At 49.0% G+C, this 19,272-nt stretch overlaps 1 protein-coding gene and 1 pseudogene across 1 annotated transcript in view; both read right to left on the bottom strand.

Annotated features, from left to right (window-relative positions):
- Nucleotides 1-19,272, bottom strand: part of TMEM178B (transmembrane protein 178B) — a 323,697-nt gene that overhangs the window by 139,903 nt on the left and 164,522 nt on the right. The gene's annotated exons all lie outside the window — the stretch shown is intronic.
- Nucleotides 16,385-18,176, bottom strand: LOC112299808 (kelch-like protein 36 pseudogene; annotated as a pseudogene).

Below are 19,272 nucleotides of genomic sequence, written 5' to 3'. Positions count from 1 at the left end.
GGGGAGGGCAGGGGAGATCAGGGGACTGAGAGCATGCTGGACCGAGATGCTGGAGCAGCCCCCAGGCAGGTGAAAAACATGTGTGAGGATGAGAAGGGATGGAGCCCATCCATCCTGTAGCAATTCTGCCCACCCACCCTGTCACCCACTCTTTCCACCCCCTCCACCTCCATCTTTAATCACCAATACTCGCAAAGCGTGTAAGATGGGCACAGGTGGGAAGATAACAGAAGAACTATGTGGCACTTTGTAAAATCCAGACCAACAAATGACCACATAATGGAGCTCGCTGGTAACCTTCACTAAAGGTGGTTACTTTATAACTCCTGCAGTGAACGCCTGAGCCATCCCTGAGCAGCTGCCGATCACAGCCAAGAGAACAGAAAAACCACATTCTGAAAACCTGGTGGGAATCTCGTTTCTATGACTTTCTGGCTGTGCAATCTGAGTCAGGTCACCAAACCTCTCTGGGCCTTGATTCCATCATCTACAAAACAGAGACCATGGTACCAGACCTCTTAGCGTTAGGATAAAGGTTAAATGGAGAAATGTGTTCAGTGAGTTCAACATACTGCGTGGACATCATAAGGAGTGGCTTTTGTTTATTATTTATATTAAAGGAGACCTTGCCAATAAATGTTCTTTGTTCCTTTTCTTCCCCCTGCTTTGGAGAGAACATCCGTTTCTCACCCCCAAAATTTTCAGTGTCTTTGACCCCACTGGGTGATGGGGATTGGTAGAGACAAAAAGTAGGAATCAGCAATGCAAAGGTTCTCTCTCCACCCAAGACTGGTTGCACATCTTGTGTCCCAAGGAAAATGTTAGGAAGGGCAGCCCGGGGCTTCTCTGTGAATCTCTTAGAGCCCCTTGAAGGGTCCAGGGTGATGCCTAAGGTGGGGTGGAGACATGCAGCTCATCAAGTGTGGGGAGACCACCTCTGGGGGCTGGGTTCTGCCTGGACAGCAGGGCACTGGCTGTCCGTGTGGCCCAAGCTCCCCCAGCAGGCACCTCATGAGGAGGGCCCTGGACAGGTTCTGAATCTCCGTGTAATTGAAGTACAACTGTCGGATCCTTACCCATGACGGCTATTCGTGGAAGACGCTGCAAACACGGCATTTGGCCTTGTCCCTTCTGGAGGCTACAAGGATCCTGCTAACATAGGCAATAATTCCAGCCAGACACATTTCCAATCCGTCAGAAAAGCTACAAGGTCTCATGATCGAAGAGGAGGAGGGGTAGCGATCAGCAAAGACAAGCTAATGTCTTCACAGCATAGCCCACATCTGGGTCCTGGGCAGGGGCGGGCAGAACAGCACTGAATAAAGACACAATTCCTCGAGGAAAAACCTACTTGCAAATTGGTTAGCCATTTCAATGGCCAAATTACCCAAGACATAATTAGGGCAACACTTCTCCCCCTGGAACTCCGCTATGTGAATTAATGGACCCCTCTCGGTAAGCCAAGCTAGCACTAATAGCGCTTTCATTCCCTCAGACCATTGAAATCATTAATCCCTTTCCAAGCTGGCATTTGTGTTTGCGTCCTCCGTGCCCAGAGGGTCAGGTCTCCATCAGGCTGCCGTTTGCCCTCTGGCATGCGGGAATGGTGGGCATATGTTGGGACAGGAGAATTTTTTTTTAAATCCTCACCCAAAGACATGCTTATTGGTTTAGAGAGAGGGGAAGGGAGGGAGAGAGAGGGAGAAACATAGATTGGTTGCCTCCCATACACACCCTGACTGTGGGCTGAACCCACAACCTAGGTATGTGCCCTGACTGGGGATTGAACCCACAACGTTTTGGTGTATGGGACGATGCTCAACAAGCGGAGCCACCAGGCCAGGGCCAGAGAGACTCTCTTCTGGTTCCAGGGAGGTAGTTAGTGAGAATGGAATAGAAGGGGCACTGGGCGGGGGAATGGTGGGCAAGCTCCATTTGTGCCTTGCCGTCTGCCAGGACACGTGTGTGTGTGTGTGTGTGTGTGTGTGTGAAACAATTCATAAAATGTATCATTTTAATTGTTTTTAAGTGTACAGCTAACCCTAACCATCACCCCCACCCATCTCCAGCACCTTTCCTCCTCCCCAACAGAAACTCTGCACCCATTAAACGATAATTCCCCGCTTCCAGCCCCCCCCAGCCCCTGTGGCAGCTGCCACGCTGCCTTCTGTCTCTATGAACTTGACTGCTCTGGGAGCCTTGCGTGAGTGAAATCACACAGAGCTTGTCACTGGCTTATTTCCCTTGACATAATGTCCTCGAGGTTCATCCATGTTGTAGCCTGTGCCAGGATTTCCTTCCTTTTAAGGCTGAATAATATACAATCCTGTCGCATGTATTTACCAGATTTTGTAAATCTGTTCATCTGAATTTTGTGTGTTTTCACATTAATGACTAGCAATTATGAAACTTTGTATTGCGGTAAAGAATGTGTGACACTGAACCATTTTTAAGTAGCGCACAGGTCGGAGGCATTCAGCTCATCCACACTGCTGTGCCGCCGTCACCCCCACCCATCTCCAGACCGTCTTCCTCTTCCCAAGGGAGACTCCGTACCCATGAAACACGGCCCCCGCAAGCATCCCTGCCATGACTTCGAACTACACCCAGCCTCCGCCTCTTCATCTGAAAAACGGGCGTTGTAATCAGAGCTTTCAACGCAGGGGTCATCTGAGTGCCAGCTGGGTCATTTTCATTCAGCTCGGGCCCCTCTGCTGCTCCCTCAAATTCTCTTTCTGGGCAGTGCTTACAGCCCACTCAGTGGCAGCTGGATTTGGGGAACCGCTGGAACCACACAAGGCCCCACGAACCACAGGAGAAGGGGCCAACGCATCCCACACAAGGAGGAGTAGAGTTGTTCCTCACCTTCACACACACCAACAAATCACTGCTCTTGGTGAATGAACTACCCTCGGCTGGAGGCGGCAAAACCAAGCACCACAGGCGCCATCTAGATGTCAGCCCCTTTGTTTTCACAGCAAACTTTCCGGGTCCAAACAAAAAGCAGACAAAATCAGAGCAAGTGTTGCGGTTTAGGTTACCCATTGTTACCTCCTATGTGAGGAAAAAAAAATCACCCACCCATCAGTGAAACAAGAATTCGTGAGACTACCATCTTCTTATTAAAGAGAAGAAAAGTTAAGTCCCTATTCAAATTAAGCATCTCACTTTTGGCAACAGAGCCAGTTTCAAATTAATATATTATGTGTTTATTAGATTTTAACAAAGAGGAGAAATCTCATGTAATTAAATTCTCGGAGGATACCCACACAGGCCCACAAATGTAACAGAGGCATATGGACAGTGGCGTGAAAGGAAACACTAATTAAATCCCAATTTCCTCCAAATACCACCAGATCTTTCAGGTCTAAGTTCATGTCCTGGGTTGTTGAGCATCTACTCCAGTGGTTCCGGATTTCAGGGTGGGTGCCGCAGGGCACAGAAGGGTCTGGAAGAAAGCTTTCGTGGGCAGTTGAGTGTTGCTCCACAGTCGGGATGCACTTTGCACAACCAAGGAAAGTAGAATGGAGCCAAAGAGATGCGGGAAGGGGGCGTAGTCAGGGCAAGTGGCAGGAACAGATGAGGAATTTTCTGGAAACGTAGACATGTAATACAAGCTAAGAATTGCTAGTTGGGAAAAAATAAAATGAAGGAGAGGGGTAAATAAAGATGGCCAGAGAAAGGGAAAGGAAGAAGGATGGGAGGAGGGGGTGGTAAGGGATAGAAGTTGGGGGGTGGGAGGGACATTGAAGGGACAGAGCACTGAGACCTTCATGAGTGTTAGGGACGAAAGCTCTTCCCCACCATCTTCAGCTTGTCACTTAGTGTCTGGCAATGAATGAGCCAAAAATGATGAGGGATCCAAGAAACTCAGAGAAGGTGTCCAGGCTCCTGGAGAGAAACAGTGGAAGTTCTCACTCGGTTTTCATACTTCGTCAGAGGGTGGATGGGGACCCGGAGGCACCTGGACGGTTGTTCTAGTGATCAGGTAGGTGGCCCTTCTCCTCTCACTGTTCCTCATCCATCTCCCCACACTGAGCACTCCGGCAACTGCAATGGTCCCTCTTGCTGAGGACCACCCGCGCTCCAGCACTGATGTACGAGTCCCCTGAGAGCGTGCCCCACCAGCAGCGAACAGAACCAAAGGCAACCATTCGCTTTTCTGTGGCTTTAGGATGGGTGAGGCAGACAAAGGCAGTAACAGAGTGCAGGCCATGGGATTCTGATCAACAAGAGAGAGTACCCTAAAGTGGCAGCCACCACGTGGACCCTCACCGCTCCATGAGGAATTAGGTTCTGTGATTATCGTGTGACACCTGTCCAATGTTGACAACAAAGTAAAAGACAAAAGCAGCCGCTGTGTGGACCACACAGAATTGTCCCCAGGATTCCAGATTTCTGATCCCCGAATGTGTGGCCAGGAAGAAGGGAGAGAAGAGAGGACACCTTCCCACCTGCCATCAGCAGAGAATTGAAGAGAGACCACATGGGGTCTTCCCATCCTGCTTAGAATAGGATGTTAGGGAGCATCGAAGAGAAAGAGCCCAAAAAGCTAGGGAGGAAGGACCCAGGGAAGCCCTGGGAAGGGGGGCCCCAAAACCCCTGAGTAAGCCTGGGCATCAGGAAGGTGGCACTTCAGCTCTGCCTCAGGAGCATCCTTGGGTTCAAACAGCAACATTCTGGGAACCAGTCAATGGAGTAGGGAGTTTCAAAGACACGGTTGTCATAAAAGATAAGAAACTGGCTTGCTCTCTAAGAAGAAAAAGGCCATCGATCAGCCCCCATTTCTGAAACACCACTTAGCCCCACACCCCCTACACCAGGAGGCTCCCCCTTTCCCCAAAATAGGTCTTTTTCCAAGTGACACCTCTCTCACCCACCCTCCCAGAAACAGCTTCCTAGTCCCATCTCCTGCTGACAAACACCCACGTATTTCTACAATGAAACTCAGGCACACATGCAAGCAAGGGGGACCTAGGGGTGGCCCAGAGCAGGGTCCTGGCCTGGCCTGTAAAATGAGTTCTCTCTCAGTGTCTCCTTCAGCGGTACGCTTGCCACTGAGCCTGTCAGCCACTCTGATTAATCTGCTTCACAGGAAAAAAAATAAATAAGACTCTTGAAGTTGGTACATGGATTACCTATCTGCAAATAAAATCTGCTCAAATGCTTCTAAGGACTCAGTTCTCCTTTCCCCATGTTTACTTGTTTATGGGACCCTGCCCTCCAATAGTGCTGGGAAAGCTGCTTTCATCCCAATCCCTACTGTAATGGCCATAAATCCCAAATCAGTGAGAGAAGAACTATTGGGGACTCAACGCTGCTCATTCAAGAAGCGTAAAAATAAGCTCCCAGAAAATTCTACCCAACATCAGGCTGCACGTACTATGACGCTAGACCTCGGTTCAGAACAAAGGGAGGGGACTGTGCTTTGGGCTCTGAGCTGCACTGGAGGTTCCTGGTCCCCTGACGTAGCTCCACGAGGCTCCTGAAAGTCCTCTGGTATCGACTCACTCCTTTGGTAAATGCAGGTGATGGGCTGGGGCCCAGAGGTGGATGATCTGCTGCTTAGCAGTCTTGTCAATTAAGCTCTCAGACTCTGTGAGGAATGGTCACAGCACCTACCCCTTAGACTCGTGAGGATACAACATGGCAACCCATACAAAGCCCATGGCAAATGCTTAATTGTGTTGCTGCCATTGTAACAATATCAATTACTATTACTCCTTTTAAGCCAGAAAGTCTCAGTTCCCCTAGTGATGCCCTATGATGTACCAGTTAATGAGAGAAGTGGATCGAGCTGGGAACTCCCATTGTGAGCTTCCTCTCTTCAGAACAACGCTCTTAGCTTGCAAGTCACCAACCTAAGATGAATGCGTGGTAATTAAACGACTTCACTGCATGACTGGAGAAACCCTACTGCATGACAAGCTGGTGGGGGTGAGATGAGGAAGATTCACTTAAGATTAAAAAAAAAAAAAAGAAGGGGTGGGAGACAGTGCAGAGAAAACACGCTCAAACACACTTAAAATTCTCCCAGATTGTACAAGAGTGATGCAAGAGGTTCACGGAGGACCTTTCTGTGACATAACAGTATCTCAAAATAAAAAGTTAAACAAACAAAAAGTCTGCCAGAATCCCAGGTCCCTAAGATTCTATTAAAACACATCTGGGCTCTGAATGATGTGGCTCAGTTTGTTGGGCACCATCCTGCAAAGAGAAAGGTCGCCAGTTTGATTCCCAGTCAGGGCACATGCCTGGGTGGAAGGTTCGGTCCCCGGACAAGGGCATGTAAGAGATGCAATTGATCAACGTTTCTCCCCCTTTCTTTCTCCCTCCCTTTCCTGCTCTCCAATAATAAAATAAATTAACTCTTTAAAGAAGAAAGAATCTAGAGTCCATCAGCAAGCTTCTAGCATGCCCTGCTGGGCCCTGGCTTCCTAAGAGCAGGGTCTTTTCATCACCGCATTCCCAGCGTAGCAGTGTGCCTGACATGCCGAAAACTTGCAACAAATGCTACAGTGAGGCATAAAAAGATTGGTTAATCCTCTTCCCAAACCTCTGTCCCTGAAGACTAGCCGAAAGCACTCCTTCCCCTTTGGCTCCAGTGCAAACGTTGAGGGTTTTGCTGCCCTGCCTCTTTTCCCCGACTTTGGAAACCTCCGTGACAAGAGGCACGTGCCCTGCTGTCAGCAGCAGACGCCCAGCCAGGAAAGGTTAACGGGAATGAAAACCAGCCCCCATTAGCATCTTGACAGAAGATAAAGTGAATGAGCAGAAGAGTTGGTCTCCTGCAGAAACCAAAGGCAAGGCCAAGTCTGTTTGCTAAGAAAACACTCCCTGCTCACCAATCCCCACTCGACAGGTAGCTTCTTCTTAGTGCCTCAAAATAATCCTTGAGCATCTGGGATCTGCCAGACCCTGAACTGAATGTGCTCATGAATAAGGGAACCAGATATCCTTGCAGGGAGCAGCATAGCAGGCCAAGCCAGAGTTACTACCCAGACAAGCCAAGAGAACGAAACAACTCGGCACCTGCTGGATCTGAGGCTCCAGGCCGGATATGCCCTCTTCCCACGGTCCTGATGTAGAGGTCCTCTCCTCTGTCCTCGCCTCTCTGCACCTTTCTGAGCTGAATACCTGACTTTAATTCTCCCAACTCTGCTGGAGTGCTACCCAAGACTCACCCCACAAAGGCCCAAGATCTCTCGTACCCTCCTCCTCCCTCATGCCCTGTGCCTAGACTGCTAGAGTCTGGATGCCTTCTTCACCCATGACTAACGGCTGAGCCAGTGCACAGGGTAGCCACACCTCATATCTGAAGCAGGCCCTGGGACTAAAGGGAAGGACACTCCACACCACATCATCTAGGCCTGTGTCAGGTAAGCAGGCCCCAAACTGTTTCTCTACTCAGTGGTATTAAAATGGCCAAATTACAGGCCTGGCCAGGTGGCTTGGTTGAAGTGCCAGCTGTACACCAAAAGGTTGAGGGTTTGATTCCCGGTCAGGGTGCATGCCTAGGTCATGCATTCAATTCCTTGCTGGGATGCATACAGAAGGCAACTGATGTTCCTCTCTCACATCAATGTTTGTTTCTCTCTCTCTCCCTTTCTCTCTCTTCTTTCTCTCTCAAATTAATATAACATATCCTCTGGTGATATGTTGTATTAAAGGATAAAAGGATGAAAGGAATGGCCAAATTACAATACCAAATGGAATGCCACCAAACTGTATTAGATTTTTTTTAAAGATTTTATTCATATAGTTTTAGAAAGAGGTGAAGGGAGGGAGAAAGAGAGGGACAAAAACATCAGGGGGTGGTTGCCTCTCATGAGCCCCCTACTGGGGACCTGGCCCACAACCCAGGCATGTGCCTGACTGGGAATTGAACCGGCGACCCTTTGGTTCACAGGCTGGCACTCAATCCACTGAGCCACACCAGCCAGGGCCAAACTGTATCAGATTTTAAAGGGCCTGTGTGTGAGTGATGTCAGTGCTGAGGTGACTGCCCAGACGCATGGCAAGGGCACATTCCACCAGGCTTTAGAACTGAAAGGTGGACAGGGCAGGGATTTCTACCAAAGATTCTCTATAATTCTCTGTGGGAAAGAATGAGGGTAAAGTGAAAACTGCGCAGGATTTCTCTTCTCCCGCTGTCTTCTCTATATCCCCTCGAGGGTGGAACCCAAGTGAGAGAGGCGACAAAAGCCTCTGCCCCCTGAAAACCCAGCTGCTCCCCGCTGGATCAGGTTGGGACTTGAGGGGGCTGGGCCCACACGGAAGGGACTCAGCTCATGATAGCCACTGCAAAGTATTTAACTGGGAGTCCTGGTTTAGCTAACAGTTTTTCAAGGCTGCCATAGGAGAGGGACAGATGAGCATCCTGAGCCTGAGCTGATCTCTTTCAACTGCCTCTTTCTTTCTGTAAAGAACAGCATAAAGAGTAAAGTCAACAATATTCTAATAACTGCATATGGCGTCAGACAGGTACGAGATTTCTCAGCATGATCAGGCTTAGTTATATAATTTCTATTCACTGGGGTGCACACCTGAAACTAATATAATATGGTATGTCAACTGTAATTGAAAGATGAAAAATGATTTTTTAAAAAAAGGATCATGTGGAAGACGTGGTCATGTGCCAACAGGCACTGGAGCCTGTCAGAGGGAGAAGGATGGTCTCCTGCTGTGTCTCGCTCTGGGTCTAAGACCTTGAGTCTCCGAATAAAAGTTACATCATGATACCCCTCAGAACGGCTGCACCCCTCTTCCTGGGTTCAGGTAGCTGAAACTGGGAGGGGAAGAGGGGGATGAGGGGACCCTAAAACTACAGCTGTATCATTGGTAATTACTGTAATATTTATAAACCACTCCTGCAGTTTCCTGATCACTCTCGTCTCTAGCATTTGCCTTTATCTTTACAGCACCTGGCAGGGGCAGGGGGAGGGGAGTGGGGATGAGCAAGAACCATCACCCACGGGCGACACAGAACAAACTTGCACCAAGATCACTCAGCTACCAACTGGTAAAGTCAGGGCTCAGACCCCGGCTCTGGATGCAAATTCTCTGCCCTTCCAGGGACCAGGCAGCCTCCCGCATTGACCTCAGAAGTTCAAGGGGCAGAAACATCACAGAGAATAACAGGAGGTGCTCTCCTTTGCTATCTTCCAAATGAAAAGACCAAAAAAGAAGTAACAACATGACAACCTTATACCGTTTTGGATTTCCGACATTTGTGCTGGGAAAAAATGAGATGCTATCTATTATTATAGATTCATAAAGACTTCCTCTTTGCTCTTGGCATGCCAGGCCTGGTGCTAGCCACAAGTACGTAACCTTGACAAGCATTGCACTTAAAACCTCTCTGCGGTGAAGAACTAAAATGCTCTCCTTTGCTCTCCCAACAGCAAATTAGAGAGCTGCAAGAGAACCTTCACGGTCCATTATGCAAAACGGCATCAAGCCGTTCTTGGTGACTGTTCAGCTGGAGGCGGAATCCAGTAAAGCCGACCTTGTTGTCTTTCCACGCGGTCTCTCCTTCTTTTCTTCCTTTCATTTCAATCGCCTGCACCCCACTCTGCCACCGCGCACTTCACCCTCTTAGGAATCGGGCTGCAGATACAATTATTGGGCCTATGCTCCTTAGTACTTCCATCTCCTAAGGCTTCCCCCACCTCCCCCGCCAGGAAAATAAATTAAAAACCCAAGGCAGTCAGGGGTTTTAAGAGCAACATAGACCGGTCTGAGTGGGAAGGTCACTGGAGACCATAACTCCTAGTGAGTGTGGGGACCCCAGGGAAGGAGGAAGAGATGGAAAGGGGTGAACACATGGAAGATGCTCACGTCTGGCCAAGCTGGGCAATCAGAGCTCCAGGCCAGTCCTTCTCCAGGGGTCCCCAGCATGATGGCCCACAGTCAAGCCTGCTGAGGGCATAAGCTCATAAGCTTCAGTGTAGGTCTCCAAGGCCACTTCCAGTCCGACTCACCCCCAAATCCCACAAGCCCTTCTCTCCAGATATGAGTGATTTGGACTCTCCCCAGTCTTGCCTCCAAAAGTAGAATGCTCTCCGGGACCAAGTGGGCCCTGTAGGTGGCTGTTTGATTTTTATCTCACAGGCTTCTTTTGCCATGACCCTGATAATCTCAGTACTGCAGGCTTAACCCTGCCCCAGAGTAGTGGCGAGAGGACTCATGAAAAAGATCTGAAAGCAGCCCTGGCTGGTGTGGCTCAGTGGATTGAGTGTCAGCCTGCAAACCAAAGGGTCACCGGTACAATTCCCAATCAGGGCACACTCCTGGGTTGCAGGCCAGGTCCCCAGTAGGGGGTGCATGAGAGGCAACCACACATTGATGTTTCTCTCCCTCTCTTTCTCCCTCCCTCCCTCCCTCTCTAAAAATAAATAAAAATCTTTTATAAAAAAATCTATAGGGCCCCAGTCAGTGATTCCTAGGGCCTGGCTGGCTACACTTTTCATTCTCCAGCCTGTGAATGAATCTGCAAGAGCGAGCTCCCGCCTCTGCTCCCAGAGATGAAAGACGCTAGGGAAATGATTCTTCACAGTCTGGTTTGTTAGACAAGATAAAGGGCTCCTAGACAAGGTGGCAAGATGACAATGAAAAGATATTTCTGGTGAGGCAGAATAAAACCAAAGATAAGAGAAAATAACGTCAAAGAATATGACAAAATAGGTTAAGAGAAGGAGAAACCCAGTAAGTTTGCTAGGACTTTATATATCTGGATCTTCTAAACAAGAACAGTGTTCTGTGCTCCACAGAGCATTGAGTAAATTCTTGCATAGGTGCAAGGAAATTCATCAGTGGGCAGGGCGGGGGGTGGTACAGAAATGACAGATCCAGCCTGGCTCTCAGAGGTCCCCTACTGAGAGGCACAAGCAGAGAAATCTTGACTTCCTGGAATATGTATCTAAAATGAGATGACAGAGAACCAATAATAAAAGGAAAAAGAACAGGAAGGGTTTTGATATTAAAAAAAATTATTGTCGCCCTGGCTGGTGTGGCTCAGTTGGTTGGAGCATCGTCCCATACACCAAAAGGTTGAGAGTTTCATTCCCACTCAGAGCATGTACCTAGGTTGCAAGTTTGATTCCTGGTCAGAGTACAAATGGGAGGCAGCCAATTGATGTCTCTCTTTCTCTAAAAATCAATAAACATATATATTTTTTTAATTATTGTCTAAGAAATGCACAAACCAGAGTACAGAACTCCAGGGGAGGATACTACGGTGAAGAAAGGAGGAGGTGACTGGAAAGTTGCCAAAATAATGGCCACCCCACTGTGGACTGGACAAGACTGAATTTTTAAAGATTTTATTTATTTATTTTTAGATAGAGGGAAAGAGAAAGAGAAGGAGAGAAACATCAATGTGTGGTTTCCACTCACACGCCCCCTACTGGGGACCTGGCCCGCAACCCAGGCATAGGCCCTGACTGGGAATCAAACCAGAGACCCTTTGGCTCTCAGGTGGGCACTCAATCCACTGAGCCACACCAGCCAGGGCTGATTTTTTTCGTTGTAATAAAATGGAAATCTCAGCCCCACAATGGAGGAAGCTGGACCAATAGTTCCTAAATTTCCCACCAAAGGCAGGTGAGACAGTTCAATTCTGTCTACAGTTCTGGGCACAGGACTCCCACTGCTAGAGGGTGACTGGGGTCCAGCAGAGGAAAGGGAGGCAGCATGATCGCTGACAGACAGACTGGGCAGAGGAGCCTGGCAGCCGTCATGGATTCTAATTGCTGACAGCACCACCAGCTTTGTCTCCCTAAAGAGGGTGCAGACCTCGGTTTAACCTATACAGTCCAGCAGAGGTAGGGCCTGCTTGAGAGTGATTGGTACAGTAATAATATGGGTGTGATAATTTATAGCTCTAATTTGGGCACTTTGCCTAAAATGTCATATGGTGTCTCCACGTGATATTGTTATGTTACAGAATTACATGCTTATGATTCTGTAGTAAAAGTAGGGCGTTATTTGTGCCGGACCCTGCACTTAAGGATGACAGACAACAGGCGCCGTCTGTTAATTCCAGCTGGTTCTCATAGGCGAGGAAAATCTGTCACATGGTGGTGTCAGAAGGCCTCAGAATCATAAAAAGATTCCCCAGAGGGTCTCCTAAAATAGGAGAAGCGACCAGAAGTTGCTTTGGTTGAGGTAATCGGGTACAGAACACTCCTCCAGCTGCAGGAGATAAATAACCCTTTCCCAATATAAGTGACAAACCTTTCCCAGAATCTAACTACAGCAATGACAGCAAGAAGCCTGACATCTCCTTGAAGCCCAACTCTCAACATGCAGAATGTGAACTAGATTCCTGCCTCATCCTGATGACCGTTTTCTCTCTCAAAAGGCAGAGAAAGCAATTAGGGGAACTGCTGTACTTGGCACAACTGTGGCCACCAAGAAAGAACCAGACGGCAATGCGAAAGTGGCAGGGATCTCCTGAGTGGCCACTTCATCTCAGGATTTATTTTAGCTTGGGAAGGGGACACTGTGCCCAGGGAGTCATTACTCAGCCAGTATCTGTGAACAGAAATCAGGCGTGCCCCTTGCCTTCTGAAAGCTTACAGTCTACACAGAAGACCAATAGCATCCAAGAGCATTTCATCAGCGACGATGAGGCAGAAAGGGTGAGTGTTGTAGAAGCTCAAGGAAGGAGGAGCACCTTGTCGGTGGGACGAGGTGGTCAGAAGTGGTCCACTACAGAAATCTGACTTGAGTGACTTATAGAAGGCAGTAGAGTAGATCCAGGCTGTAAGTGTGTGGGGGTGGAGGAGGGGGGAGGAATGCAGAGTCCACACCTGGGCAGTGGTTTGACAATTAGAGTGTGAATATACACACATTTGGCATTGAGTTTTGCCCAGTGGAGACTTCCTAAATGGATGTAGTAAGCAATGAGATTGAACAGGGAAGGCAGTACATGCCTTTGAGGTGTCAATAAGCCACACCTGTCTTCTCAGAAAACACCCTGGGCCCTCAAGGTAGACACCTGTCATCATATTTGTTCTAAGTACCGTTCACGACCCGCGCCCGACATGGCAGCATAGTTGTTTGGACTGCAGTAAACAGAAAGCTGACGTAAACATATGCTTTCTCCCAAGAACCTGGAATTCAGATTCTCTGCTGAATTCCAGAGAATTCAGCAGTTGCTTTATTCTTGGTTGCTTTATGAGTGCAGAAACTCAGGAGCTATGGGGAGACCAGTTAAAAACAAACACACACATACGCCCACCAATGGGAAGGCAGTCTGCAGCAGGAATGAAGCAGACAGACAGAGAAAAGCAGAGATGAGGCCCCTGCCTTGTTCAGTCCCGGCCCCGGTCCCTCCTGGGGCAGGCTGGAGTTCCTCTCCTTCTACATCAGACGAGACTGCCGGGGTTCTGGGACGGCGCCCCACAGGCCAGGATGATGACAATGGCTAACATCTTACTCTGTACCAGATGCTGGGCTGATTACTTTCACATAGTTTTCTCAATAAATCTGTAGGTAGGTACAATGGACTCAGAGTAACCTGCATAAGGTCTCCTAGCTTCTTGGCCAAGGACAGGGCCAGGACTGGCTCTGGGACAACCTGGCTGGGCCCTGTGCTCTCATCACCATGGCTCTCCCCATGCAACCACAGCCTATGACTGAAGACCTCGGACTCCATCCTTCACATGACGCAAGTAGCTGATGGTCTTTAAGGCCGGGAGCAGTATGTGCAAGGAGCAACAGTACATGGGACGGAAGATCCTGAGGTCAGGCCCAGGCAGGAGATGGATTTTTTTTTCAGGGTTGTCTTTAGCTACATTGGGCCTAGCTGGGAAAGAGGCAAAAGAAAACTGGAAGAGTAGCCCAGGTTGTCAGCCAGAGGGACAAGAAAGTGTCAGTCCGATGGGGGAGGTGAGGACAGAAAGATTGGAGAACAGCTTGGTCAGTAGCTAGGTCCGAAAATGCAGGCCAAGAAATGAAGGGAGAACAAGCCAAGGAACCAAATCGTCCTGCATGTGGATGGCACTTGTATGTTGTGCTCGGCGTTTGCCACCTATATGGGGGCAGCTCTTTGGAAGGACCACGTGGGAGCTCATGGCTTCAAAGTTACCAGGAGGCCTAAAGTCAGTGAGGCACGAAGGAATCAGTGGGTGGGGAGTGAATGATGGGGAGGCAGGGCTATCCAGGAATGTGGGTGCAGGCTTGGGAGGGAGGAGAAAACACAGTTGCTGGAGGAGAGAGGAGAGTCCAAGTTCTCTTTTCTTTCATTTTAAGTCTTTTTCTTTTTTCTGGACGAGGAAGCTCTGCTATCTTTGCAGGCAGAAGAGGTAAGGAGCCAGCTGGTGAAACTGAAGCTACAACAGACAAGGAATAAAGGTTGGTGCAGCATCAGGCCCGGGTAGGCATGCTCTTGGCAGGGACCTGGGCGTATCTGTCAGCAGGGCTGAGGACTCAAAAAGTGCTAGACCATTTTTAGCCCTGACCAGTGTGGCTCAGCTGGTTGGGTGTTGTTCCACAAAGCAAAAAATCTCTGGTTTGATTCCCAATCAGGGCACGTGCCTGGGTTGTGGTTTCGGTCCCTGGTCGGGGTGTGTACAAGAGGCAGCTAATCGATGTTTCTCTCCCTCTCTTTGTCCCTCCCTTCCCCCCTCTCTAAAAGTAAATAAATAATTATCTTTTTTTTTAAGTGCTAGACAATTTCTAAAGAGCTCTTGAGCCATGTTAAAGAAAAAAACAACCAGGAAAAGATGAATCCACTGCTCAGGGAAGATAACTTAATGTTCACAGATGGCAAAAGAGGCCAGAACTCCTATTTTGTTTGCCTTTCCACTGGAAAACAACCTTGGGAGTGAGAAAGGGAAAGCAAACAGCATAAAGAAGTGAAGCGTCAGAGGGTTGAAACGATAATAAGAGAACAGTTGGCTGCCTTAGATGAGTTCAACTATTCAGGCTCAGAATTGAAGGTGCAGCACTGGGGAAGTTTCCAGAGATGCCGGAGGACTGGGGAGGAGCCAATGTTGTCCCTATCAGTGGGAGGAAGAGGAAAGCAGCACCCCTAAGGCCCCAAGATGGTCCCCTAAATAGAATTAATTATTAAGCTGGTGGTTTGTGAGTATTTAGAAGAGAATATTTTAATTACCAAACGTCACCAGGGTTTGTACACTGTGCTAAGTAATCTCATTTCCTTACTTTGAGAGGGAGAGGCTGCTAGACTGCCTGCTATTCATTGACCTAATGTCCTGTCTCTTTCCAAGAAGGACACCAAAAATCTTCTGAGACACCACAAGTTACAAAAATGTGAAAAGGAAAACAGGAAAAACAAAGAAGAGGAGAGGCATTTGTATAATGAAAAGGTGTGGCACAGTGTTTTACACCCACTTGCTAAAGTGAATTCTGTCCATTTGCTAAAGCAGACACTAACTCCAGCAGACAGCAGTCAAAGAAACCTGAACGGATTACTCACTGCGCACCACTGAGGAAATGTGGAAAAGAAGTAGGAAGAAGACAGAAAGGAAAGGCAGGCATGGATGGAGGAGGAAGGAAAGGCAGAAAGCTTGAAAGAAATAAAGAAGTACAATAAATAACATTTCAGCATTTATTCCTACTCGTGGAGAGAGAAGGGGGAGGGGACAAGCTGTGCTGGAGAGAGAACTGTGCAAGGGACAAAAAATTCCTTAATAACGTAGACCAGAATGGTGCCTTGCGTTGAGATGGCCACGATGACAGTAAGGAAGAGAAGCGCTTAGAGGTCAGTGAGGACAGACTCTAGAGACCACACCTTCCCTGCGCTTGCGCTTCTTCATTAAAGACATCAGAGTTTTGGGTGAGAAACTCAAAGGAAGAAGAGTTTTGGAGTTCGGCAGACTTGGGTTAAATCTCACAGCTTTCTTTGCTTGGCTAAATTTATTAAACAATTTGAGTTTTTGTTTGTTCAGCTATAAAACTAGAATAATTTTACCTACCTCAAAGAATTATTGTGAACATTAAGTGGAAAAAAAAAGCACAATTATTCCTGAGACTGGACTCAAAAGAAATTTCTCCCAAGATCCCTCACAAAGGGGAGAGCATGCAACTGGCATCAGCAATGATTCCAAGGCCTTTTTTGCAGGTAGGTGAAAAAGCATACCTCCAAGAATCTCTCTGACTCTATGTTCTATTATTGTTTGTAATTCAAATTAGAGTAAATTTTTTAAGTTATATAGACTATTTAATTGGTTATGGTGATATCAGAAATACCAAGAATTGCAAAAGTTAAGAAAAAAAAAAAAAAGCTAAGTGGTACTGAATGGCCCCAGGGTTCTATGAAGTTGTAGCTGGTCTGCAGACACTTTGGGGGGTGGCGGTGGGGAACAAGGTCTCAGCAGGCACCAGTCGGGGCACTGGCCCCATCCTCTTCTTCTTATCTTCCAGTTTGTGACTTCAGGGAGCAGATGCAGGCAGAACTGCTGGCGATGGCCTTGGGCAGGTCAGTGCCTTGACTCCACTTGCTCTTCTAGGTACATTCGGACCACCTTGGACAAGGAAGCTGGATTCTCCCACCTAACACAGCCTAGGATGTAAATGCGGCCCTTCCACATGGCCACGCCCAACAGGCTGCTGGAGCGCAGCAGCGGGGCCACATGGGTTCACTGGTTGCACCGTGGGCTGTAGGCCTCGATGTCCAGCACGTGGATACTCACCATGGCCTCCCGGCTGTCGTCACTGTTGTTGCTGCCCCCAGTGGAGTAGATGTGGTCCTTCACGCTGCATATGCTATCCCAGCTCCATGCTGTGCTCATGGGCTGGCCTCCTCCCACATGTCCCTCCAGTGGTCACAGCAGGCTCTTACAGAGGGGGCTGACAGGGTATTCGTGGCCCCCCAAGATGTATATGAAGTTTTTGGAGATGATGGCCATACACGAAGCTTGGCAAGCTTGCCATGTAGGACCAGGAGCCAGTCATGTTACTATAAGTCTCTACCGAAGAGAAAGCACCGTTGTCATTCCAGCCACCGATGGCCAGCATGACTTCAATGGAGGCAAAGTCGAAATCCACATGGCATTGGTTCATGGAGGCCACCTCGATCCACTGTTATGGTGCAGGTCATACCTATAAAGAAGATTGGACACTGTGTTTCCTCCACTATCCCTCGAGAAGATACTGCCAGCGATGAAGATGAACCCCCCAGCACAGCCACACTATGGTGGCTCTGTGGGGCCAGCAGGGTGTTTCCTTGACCCACTGCTTGCTCTTGGTGTCCAGGTAGCAGGTATTGTCACTGTGCTTCTGAAACTGCTTGAAGATACCACCACCCGTGAACATCAAGTGCTCCGAGTTGGTGCAGAAAGCCACGCGCCTGGTCTGCATGACTGGCTGGACCGCCAGGCTGTCGTGGTGGTGCACAGCCTCCTCAGTGAAGCCCACACCAGGGCCTCCCTGGGCAGCAGCGAGCACACAGCCGGCTTGATGCAGTGCAGCAGGTCATTCTTTGGGTTGAGCAGGGAAGTGGATATGCTCCAGCACCTGGTAGATGTGGGCCTCATACTCTGGCTGCTGCATCAGCCACTGTAGGGCAGTCTACAGCAGGTCACACTCATGTTCCCGCTGCACCTTGCTGCTGCTCAGGTAGACACACAGCTTCTGTGTGGAGATGTTCTGCAGGAAGTCGGGCGTGAAGGACAGCATGGCAAAATGGCTCAGGATGAAGCCCTCGATGGAGGCATCTGGCTGCTTGAGGCTGTAGCAGGAGGCCAGTGCCTGCAAATACAGCCGGTTGTCCTCACTCACCTCCTGCTCCAGGTACCCGCAGCAGAAATTCACCACTGTCCGGATCTGCAGCAGCTGGGCCATCTCCAGGATGTAGTAAGCATTGCCACTGCCCAGAGCCAGCTCCACACCATACAAGAAGTCCATCATGGCCTTGAGGCCAATGTAGGAGGCACCAATCAACTCCACTTCCTTCAAGAAGGCATCGTGCATGCCCAGGGTAAACATGGAATTGAAGCAGTCGCTGCAGATGGCCAGCAGGGTGTGGTGGGCTGGCATGGGCTGCTCACTGGCCATCAGGACAATGTCACAGAAGAGGCCACGTAGACGTTGCTCATTCAGCTGCTGCACCACTGTTGGCGAGTGCTGGGGCCAGCAGTACACCTTGAAGAATCGCTGATCTCGTAGGGTTGAGATACTCCTGTCTGCCAGCTTCCCTCCATCATAAAAGACATCACAGTCTCATTGCCAGCAGGGTCTGCAGGGATGCTGCTGTGGCTCAATCAGACCTGGGATCCCTGGCAGAATTGCTGGCGCAACAGCCACCAGGGCAAACTCGAGCCCACTGCCAGGAGGCAGAGGCAGGATGCAGCCCTTTGTAATGGGACACCATGGGTGGTCCAGGCGAGGGTCCTGATACTTTGAAAGCATTCTCAGCCCCTAAATGTTGGCTTTACTATTTTAAGCAACATTAAGTACAGATTAACTTTAGGACAAGCTGAACACTTTCCACAGTCTTCTTCTAACCACGGCTCAGGGTCACAAATCCTCTGTGCTTGTCTGTCCGGGGCACAGCTTTGTGAAGATTCATGTGTGAGGACCAGAGACAGCACAAGGTTGGATAGGCCCATGGAGACAACCAAGGACCCTAGTTGGGAAACAGTGTCCCCATCTCCACACAACATGGTACCAACCGGACCACCTCAATGATTACCTGCAGACAGCTCTTGTAAGGTGTCACACCATCTCCAAGGAGAGAGGTTTCATATAGGCCTGCCCAGCCTGGCAGACCCAACCCTTGCTCTTACAGCCAGTCCCCCCAAAACATGAGCCTCAGAATCCTTACCTCTGTGGTGGCCCGTGCTCCTTGGATATCCTTAGACTCTGCTCTCTGAACTATTCCTAACCCGCTTGGATCCCAACTGAAGGCCCTGTATAGTCACATAGCCCCATCACTACAGTTTCTGACCACCCTGGACATCTTTGAGATAACACTGACCAGTCCAGGCCCCCGTGGCCAACGGTCCTCAGGATTCACCCTTCATACTGGGTTAGAACAGACGGTGGTATGTGATCGTCCTGCCTTTGTCTCACAAACCTCACTGACCCCACATGTCACCCTACATTGTTCCGTCCTCAGGCACTTTGGAGTAAGACCACGGCATTCTATGACAAATACCACTTTCACTTCCAAGTCTTGGTGAAGATGCAGTGGAATCAGAAAATGTCTACAGAAGGGCAGCTAAAGTCAGCAAAAGGCAGAAAAGCCTCCTGCATAAGAATGAATTAAGGAAATTAGGAGTCTGCAAGACAAATGAACAG

The sequence above is a fragment of the Desmodus rotundus genome, chromosome 6 (genome assembly GCF_022682495.2).
Source record: "Desmodus rotundus isolate HL8 chromosome 6, HLdesRot8A.1, whole genome shotgun sequence".
NCBI classification, from domain to species: Eukaryota; Metazoa; Chordata; class Mammalia; order Chiroptera; family Phyllostomidae; genus Desmodus; species Desmodus rotundus.
This window is presented reverse-complemented; position numbering and strand designations above follow the sequence as displayed.